Genomic DNA, 9,674 nt, shown 5'->3' on the forward strand with positions numbered 1-9,674 from the left:
GCAGAGAATTCCAAAGATTCACCACCCTCTGAAGAGATTCCTCTTCATCTCAGTCCTAAATGGCCTGTCCCTTATTCTCAGACTGTGTCCCCTGGTCCTAGAACTCCTCTAATCAGGGGCAACATCCAGCCTGTTGAATGCTGTAAGATTCCTGTATGTTTGAATGAGATCACCTGTCATTCTTCTAAACTCCAGAGAATAAAGGCCCAGTCCGTTCAGCCTTTCCTCATAGGACAATCCCTCCGTCCCAGAAATTAATTTAGTGAAATAAAACAGGAAATGCTGAAAAGACGCAGCAGGTCTGGCAGCATTTGTGTAGAGAGAGACAGAGGGCCCTATTTTACCATTTTGATTCTAAGTGCTGGGCAGACTTGAAACTGGGGGTGTTTCAGATCCAACTTTTAGACCCATTCTCAGACGCCCCCATACACACTGCCTGAAAAAATATCAGCGATTCCGAATCGTGCTGCACGAGCCTGTGGGCGGGGCTTAACGTGCCCGAAATCCTGCAGCTCCGATCGGTGCCTCCAACGGCGCATGCACAGAAAAAAAAGATAGAATGCGACTCCCCTCCACATCCCTCCTGGGCAGGATAATGCCTCCCTTTGGCCCCCACAGACATTGTCCCACCCCCTCAACATTACTGACCCCGTTATCCCCACACCCCCCACCACCCAGACCGATCGTGGGCCCCTCCCCTCTTTCCCCCACTGATCACAGGCAGAGTGGCAGTGGACCCCCCTTCCCCCCATTGATCACAGAGAGTGGCAGCAGACCCCCCTCCCCCCGCACTGATCTCAAGCAGAGTGGCAGTGGACCCCCCTCTCCCCCCCCCCCCCCCCACACTGATCTCAAGAAGAGTGGCAGCGGACCCCCCCTCCCCCCCCCACTGATCTCAAGCAGAGTGGCAGCAGATCCCCCTTCCCCTCCCCCCACTGATCACAGGCAGAGTGGCAGCGGACACCCCTTCCCCCCCCCACTGATCTCAAGCAGAGTGGCAGCAGATCCCCCTTCCCCTCCCCCCACTGATCACAGGCAGAGTGGCAGCGGACACCCCTTCCCCCCCACTGATCTCAGGCAGAGCGGCAGCGGACCCCCCTCCCCCCCTCTCACTGATCTCCAGCAGAGTGGTAGCGGACCCCCCTCCCCCCCCCCCCCTCACTGATCTCAGGCAGAGAGCCGTCAGACGCTTGGCATTTACCTCCTCACTAATTGGAGCGCCCGAATCGGACCTTTGTGGAGCATGTCTGTTTTGCGCCAATTCTGGATGGCCGAACATGGTGGTAAAGGGGGAAGTGCCGGTAAGGTTAGGCACGCAGCCCATTAAGTCAATTTAAATGCAAATTAATTTAAATGGCTGTCACGTCCATTTCGGGTGCGGTCCCGATCGCCATTTTCGGGCCTTCATAAAGGGGGAACCAGTGTGGATTGCGTTACTCGCCTCACACCCGACTTTACCGAATTTTCACACCTGATGGTAAAATCGGGCCCAGAGGTACCATTTTGAATCCACCTGACTCCTCTTAGGAGCTGAAGAGAGGTGGAAATGCGATGGATTATATAGCTGGAGGGGGCGCTGGAGAAGGTGGAGCAGAATAAAGGGTCAGGGATTATATGGCAGCTCAGGGGAGTTTGACAAAGATCTAATAGACACAGGATTCTGAGGATTGTTAATGGTAATGTTGAAGACTAAAGAAGGTGCTAATATGACAGAAAGGTAGCAGAATGTGTTAATAGCAGAACAAGGGTCAGCACTCTGAAAGCAAAACAAGTTAAAGATGGCTCTGCGGGGGAGCGGCTTGGAAAAATTAGATATATTGAAACAAAGGAGGGAGTTCATAGTCTGGATTTTTTGAACTCAATGTTAAGCCCAAAAGGTTGTAAAGTGCCTAAAGATGAGGTTCTGTTCCTCCAGTTTGTATTGAGCTTCACTGGGACATTGCAGCAGGACAGGATGGAAATGTTGGCATGGGAGCAAGATGGTGAGTTAAAATGACAAGCGACAGGAAGTTTAGGGAGGTGCTTGTGGACTGAACAAAGGCGTTCCACAAAGCAGGCACCAATCACCGTTTACTCTCCCCAATGTAGAGGTGACTGCATTGGAGTAGGGAATACAGTCAACTAAATTGAAGTAGGTGCAAGTAAAATGTTACTTCACCTAGAGGGATATGGGCCAAACGTGGGCAACTGGGGCTAGCTTAGTGGTAAAAACTGGGCAGCACGGACAAGTTGGGCTGAATGGCCTGTTTCCAAGCTGGAAGGAGTGTTTGGGGCCTTGGACAATGAGGAGGAAAAAGGTTAGAGGTGGAGGAGATGGGTTTGAGATGGTGAGGAAATCTCAGTTAAGAGGAAGACATGTCAGAAGTGTTGTTTTGGAAGGTCGCATCAGTGGAACAGTTGTAATGGAGACAGAGAAACTGGAAGAATGGGATGGAGTCCTTACAGGAAGCAGGGAGCAGGGTGTGAGGAGCTGTAGTTGATGTAACTGTGGGAGTCAATGAGTTTGTAAGGAATATTTATTGTCAGTCTATCATCAGAAAGGTCAGGGAAGGGAAGTGTTGGAGATAAACCATGTGATTTATTTTCTGCCAGTCAGGGAAGTGGGTGGGGCTGAAATTGCCCGAAAGCTGGTTGATAGCAACAGAGAGTGCTATTGTGCATGGGCAGGTCTTTATGCTGAGAGCAACAGAAATTTGTCACTGCCTCTGCAGCTATAGCTGGCTTAGTGGCCATTCATAACCCTCCCTGCCCGGAATGATCAGCATCCTCACTCCCCCCACCAATCACCATTGTAGACTGCGCAGTGGTCTCCCTCCCTCCTCCCACCGATCGCTGTGCAAATTGCACAGCAGTTCTCCCCCCTCCCCACTGAACGGCCCATACCTCTGGTTCTGCCACCAGTAGGCCCTGCCCCCTCTGGCCCTGCCCCCTTGACACTATTAATGTGTCAGGCTGGTAGTGCCAGGGTGCCCAAGGACAGTGCCAGGGTGCCAGGCTGGCAGTGCCAGCTGACACTCTCCAAGGGGCACACACCCCCTTGCCCCTGACCTCCTGGGGGTGGTATCAATGGCTTCTGGTTCTATCGGCGAGGCCATCACGACAGGTCCATGTATGGGGGAACCATACCTGATCCTCGCCGGAGAGAACCTTCCCTGACGTAGCCGCACAGGCAAGTGAGCCCAGACGATTGCGTCCTCGGCTTGCTAATTCTATCTAAATGTGCTTTAAAATAAATTTAAATAATATATTCAGCCTGGACGCAAGGCCGATCACGCCGGATATCTGGTGCCGGTAAGATCGCAAAAGGCGAGAAATCAGGCGTGAACCTGATTTCCTGGCTCTTGCGCGTTCTTACCAGCTCGCCCCCACCTATTCACTGCTGGGGCGGAATAGCAAGATCGCCCCCTATGTGTAGATGTTGCCATGGCATTTTAGGCCACTCCCATGAATGTAATGGGGACAATAGTGGTGCATTCCTTACCTGCGCACATGACTGGCACAGTCCTGTTTCTTCTGGGCACCAGGTCCTAGCCACCAGAAGTAGCGCCTCACAGGTTTTTCCATTCAAACTGTACCTGAGTGTTTTTTGTGTAATTGTTCCAATACTCTTTGTCACAAGTTTGGACGAATTAATACTTTCATCCCCCACACACTGTTTCTGCCCCGTACTGTCAACTTAAGCTTTCTGGAAAAATATGGCTTTAATTCGTGATGCATTCATGTTATCCTCCCTTTCAACACCATTTCCAGTACCTTCCCCATCACAGATCATTTCTAGTCTGTCATTGGACCTGAGCTGCAGTCCCTGGACTTTATCTGTGAAAAACAGAAAATAATGGAAACACTGCCAGAAGGTACTTGACCAGCAGGTAAAGGCAAACGTGGCAATACGTTGGCATTGGCATGGCTCTCTGACTGACGGTATTTAATCTTGTAGGAATGTGCTGATAGTATTGAAGACCAATGCATTCTGCTTGCTGCAGGCGAGGAAATACATTCATGCAGTCCAAAATTAAAAGGATGGTGGTCACCAGCAACGTGAAGTGACAACCATAAAGGCACTGGTGAAATTTCTGCATTTCAAAGATAATATTCAGTGCCTCCTTCTCCAGCTGAGCGTAATTTGATTCAGCACATGTTAAGGTACACAATGCGAAAGCTATTGGTCTTTCTCTCCTTGAAGGTAGTACGCGTGACACCACTGCTCCAGCTCCACCTGGCAATGTATCACAGGCAAGTTGTTGGGGTAACCCTGAGTTGAAATGTACCAACACTTCTGACTTCTTCAGTGCTTCTTCGACTGACTTATATGCTTTTTTCACACTCTGATATCCATTGCCATGCTTGTTTGATGCACAACAAATTATGCAATGATTTGAGCAGGGTTGCTAAATTTGAAACTAATTTTCCATAGTAGTTAATTAACACAGGAATGATCTTAACTGTATTATATTCATTGGTCATGGAGCCTCCATGATAGCCTTCATCATCTTAGGTGCCTTGTGTAAACCCTTGCTATTGTTCACCCGGCCCAACTGTTGAATTGATGTTTGAAAGAAAACACACTGATCTTTCCTGACACAAAGACCTTCGCTGGAATTCTACCGCCCCACCTGCCATGGAATCGGAGGGGGCGAGGGGCGGACAATGGAAATGTCCGTTGACCTCATGCGGGAATTTCCAGTCTCGCTCGAGTGAGGCTGTAAACTCCCGCCCCATGCGTCTGAAGGCATTTCAATGTGGCTTCCAAGTGACAAAAGTGTTCTTGTTCATTTGTACCAGTGATTGACATGTCGTCAAGGTAAAACTGCATCTCTGCAGACCACTCAAGATCTGGTCCATGAACCGTTGAAATAAAGTGGGTGCTGAAGTTCTCCCAAAAGGTCTATTCCACCTTATTGTGGAATAGGCTGTTAAGTGTTATGAAGATGAGCAGATGTTGGGATTTAGCTGTGACGTTCATTTACAGGTAAGCCTATGATAGGTCGATTTTGCTGAACTTCTGTCTTCCTAGACCAGTAAATAAACCCTTAATCAATGGTGGCGGGTACTGATCTGCACACAAAAATTGATTGTTGTCTTAAAATCTCTGCAAATACGTATAGTCCTGTCCTGTTTCATTACAGGCATAATGTGGAGATGCCGGCGTTGGACTGGGGTGGGCATAGTAAGAAGTCTCATTACACCAGGTTAAAGTCCACAGGTTTATTTGGTAGCACGAGCTTTCAAGCACTGCCCCTTCATCAGGTGAGTGGAGAGTTGGGTTCATAAACAGGATATGTATAGACACAGACTCAATTGCAAGATAATGGTTGGAATGCGAGTCCTCACAGGTAGTCAAGTCTTTACAGGTACAGATAATGTGAGTGGAGAGAGGGTTAAGCACAGGTTTAAAAAGTGTGAATTGTCTCAAGCCAGGACAGTTAGTGAGATTTTGCAAGCCCAGGCAAGTCATGAGGGTTACAGATAGTGTGGCATGAACCCAAGATCCCGGTTGAGGCTGTCCTCATGCGTGCGGAACTTGGCTATCGGTTTCTGCTCGATGATTCTGCGTTGTCGTGAGTCTTGAAGGCCGCCTTGGAGAACGCTTACCCAAAGATCGGAGGCTGAATGCCCTCGACTGCTGAAGTGCTTCCCAACAGGAAGGGAACACTCCTGCCTGGTGATTGTCGAGCTGTGTCCATTCATCCATTGTCGTAGCATCTGCATGGTCTCGCCGATGTACTATGCCTCGGGATATCCTTTCCTGCAGCGTATCAGGTAGACAACATTGGCTGAGTCACAGGTGTATGTACCATGTACTGGTGGATGGTGTTCTCACCTGAGATGATGGCATGCATGTCGATGATCTGGCACGTCTTGCAGAGGTTGCTGTGGCAGGGTTGTGTAGTGTCGTGGTCGCTGTTCTCCTGAAGGCTGGGTAGTTTGCTGCAAACAATGGTCTACTTAAGGTTGTGTGGTTGTTTGAAGGCAAGTACTGGGGGTGTGGGGATGGCCTTGGCGAGATGTTCATCTTCAAGGATGACATGTTGAAGGCTCCAAAGAAAATGTCGTGGCTTCTCCACTCCGGGGAAGTACTGGACAATGAAGGGTACTCTGTTGGCCATGTCCCATGTTTGTCTTCTGAGGAGGTCGACTTTATCTTCTGTTCCAAGAATAGCCAAAATGAGCTGGAAAACTTCCTTGGATAATATGGAGTGGAGCTCCGCAGTTTACTCACTTAACTCTTATCCCCTTGGAGGCACTATTTCTTCAGTGTAGATCACAACTGCTGGCTTTTCTCCCTGTAGCTCGTCCCTGAAATTAGGGAGATGGCCGTCCCTGTATCAACCTCCATTCTAATAGGCTGTCCATTTAATTTTGGAATTTCCCAGAACCAATGTGATTCTCCTTGAATTGAAAATATATTTAACTTCAAATCCTCATCAGATTCACGTGCTATGTCTTCATTGTCCAGATTATTTTTATCTTCTATGTTGTAATTTTTTTTGGTGGGATCCACTTTGTATTTCCTTTTAGATGTATTCTGATTTTTTACTTGAAGATTCTTTCCTGGAGCAAGCTCATGCTATGTGACCAATTTTTCCAAAATCTTTGTAGTGGCTGTCTCTGCACCAGCACTCAACCTGTAAATGGCCCATTTTTGCATAGCGATGACATGCCTGTCGCTGGGTGGATTCCCTCTAGGCAGTGTCCATGTCATGGATCCTCGTGCTGTTCCAAGCTGCAAAGCCTCCTTAGCAGCAAGCTCCATTGAAACAGCTATTTCTAAGGCTTTTTTAAGATTTAAATTTCATTCAGTTAGCAACCTCTGCTGTATAGCCTCATTCCTCAGCCCACAAACCAAACGGTTTCTAATGGTATTATCCAGAGGGTCACCAAATTCACATTGTTCCATGAGGCTCTTTAGGGTTACCACAAATTGAGCTATCTTCTTTCCTTCCAGCTGAGTTTGTTTATGGAATCTAAAATGCTCAGTTACAGTTAATGGTTTAGGTGAATAATGGTCTTCCAGTACCTTAGTTAATTCTTGGTATGTTTTGCTACCGGGATTCTCAGGCTGAACCAGACTTTGGATTAAATTGAAAGTATCACTGCAAATGGTACTAAGAAAAGCAGGATCTACAATATCCTCTGGAATCTTATTTGTCAGTATGCAAAATGAAATTATTCGACATAAGACTTCCAGTTCTTGGATTCTTCCTCAAATGAGCCAATGACACCATACTTTCCTGTCATTTTTACTGGATTGCTGGGATCTGTGCAGTAACTTTTTCCAGGAGTTTTTCTTGGTAACAAATAGTCTAGTTTTATTTTTCAATTTGAGCTAGTGTAACAGCTGGTTCTAGGTTTCAATGTAATGCAGGGAAGATTATATTTTACTCTACCTCTGTGCTTTACTTAAACTACACACATGGCAAACTCTGCATCCTGAATACCTCAGATTTCCCCAATTTTACTTTTTGGTAGGGATCTTTCTCTCTGCCCTGCTACCTGACTGGTGTAATGTGAGCTGCTATCACTGATTCTGCTCCAATCATTTGAAACATTGAAAGGAGATCGACCCTTCAATGAGTAAGTGCAGCTCCAATTTCTCTTCTTTTTGCTAGAAAAGAAGTTTTATTTCGCCTCTCATCATCAGTTTGTTTTTTTATCCTGTCTAATATTTTCCATTTGTAAGGATAAAATAAAATGGACTTGCAGTATGTGTGTTGGTTGCAGGCAACAAGGCAGGTTTGAGAAGTTGTTCACTGTACAAAGGTTAGGGCTAGACTGACAAAAAGCCCACAAAGCAGCCGATGATGTCACAAACTAAACACATGACTAGACTCTTAAAGTAACAGCACAACAACACAAAATCTCCCCAAATATATAACACTTTCCAGCATTCTCTGCTTCGATTTCAGATGCCCAGCATCTTCCATATTTTATTTTTATTGTAGTGATTAACTTAGTGAACCTTTATTGCATTCCCTCTATGGCAAGTCTATCTTCCCTCAGGTAAGGAGACAAAAACTATATGCCATACTCCAGGTGCAATCTCACCAAGGCCCTTTATAACTGCAGTAAGACATCTTTATTCCTATACTCAAATCCTCTTGTAATAAAATTCTCTTGCTCCTTAAAAGTTTCCAGGATTTTTACCTCCATTACTGATTGTTGCTCTGCATTGATCGAGCATATTGACCTTCAAGTCTATGAAGGCTCCTAGGGTTTTATCTAACACCATTTATAGCTTGTTACACTATTTGCGACGTGTATATACTGCTATGTATTATATACCCTGAATTAGATTTTATATACTTTGTTCTGCACAATTATACATTTGGTCCAGTACATTCTGTCATTTCTGAGCTGTCTCCAAATACACTATCCCTCCAAGTTTCCTATTTGTCTATTCTGTATTTTAACTCACACCAATTCTCATTGCTGTACATTAACTCCAAGTCTAATAACACCTCAATTTTAAAAAGCACATCCTTGCTTTCAAACATCTCCATGGCTTCACTTCTTCCTGTCTCTCTAATATCCTGTAGTCCTACAACACTTTGAAATCTCTGCACTCCAACAGTTCTGGTCTGACATCGTCAGTTTTTATCACTCCATCATTGGTAGGTATACCTTAGAATCATAGAATCATTGAATCAGCTAATTAGGTCCTAAACTCTGGAATTCCCTCCCTAAAACCTTTCAGTCTACAGGTTCTCCTTTAAGATGCTGCTTAAAGCTTAGTCAAAGAAGTAAGTTTTTGGTTACCCATTCTCATAAGATTTAGGGTTCAAATCCCATTCCAGGGCTTGAGCACAAAAATCAAGGCTGGTACTACATTAATGGAGTGCTGCACTGTTGGAGATACTGCCTTTTGATGAGGTATTAAACTAAGGCACAATTTACCTGCTTGGGTGGATGTAAAAGGCCACATGGTGTTATCTAGAAGAAGATAAGGGAGTAATCGCTGGTGTCCTAACCTTTATCCCCCAGTCAATATCACAAAACAGGTCATCTGGTCATTATCACATTGCTGTTTGTGGGAGCTTGCTGTGTACAAATTGGCTGCTACATTTCCCACTTTAACAGTGACTGCATTTCGAAATTCATTGGTTGTAAAGCACTTTAAGACTTAGTGTCAAATTTTATTTGATAATACTCCTCTTAGGCACCTTGTGACTTTTGACTACAGTAAGGGCGCTATATAAATGGAAACTTCTTGTAGTGTGATGTCCTTAGTGAAATTAACCCATTTGCATTGAGATTCTAGGTTGTTAATCTACATGGGAATTAATAGTAATCTCAATAATGATTCCTATGACACCCTATTCAGTACATGTCCACATACTAACCAGTAACACACACTAACATCATTCCTCTTACAGCATTTGTTGTGGCTCTTGTTTTTAAATACCAGTTGTGCGTTTGTACTTATATAGAAGATGTTGGCCCTATTTGCATAGCTCTGGGTGTGGGTTGGGGAATAACTGGCCTGAATCTCTGCAGGCTCGGCTGGAGACTATTTTTATTTCTAGAACTGAAGTTTATTATTTATGTTTTCTCCCCGTCGGTTCATTTCTGGAGGTGCAAAGGCCAATGGAGCTTTCCAGTTTGCTCAAACAAGTCAAGAAGGTTGGGCTGGCAGGAGCTTCCTGAGTCACAGCACCAGAGAAAAAATGACGCTG

Source organism: Mustelus asterias, chromosome 13 (assembly GCF_964213995.1).
Source record: "Mustelus asterias chromosome 13, sMusAst1.hap1.1, whole genome shotgun sequence".
NCBI classification, from domain to species: domain Eukaryota; kingdom Metazoa; phylum Chordata; class Chondrichthyes; order Carcharhiniformes; family Triakidae; genus Mustelus; species Mustelus asterias.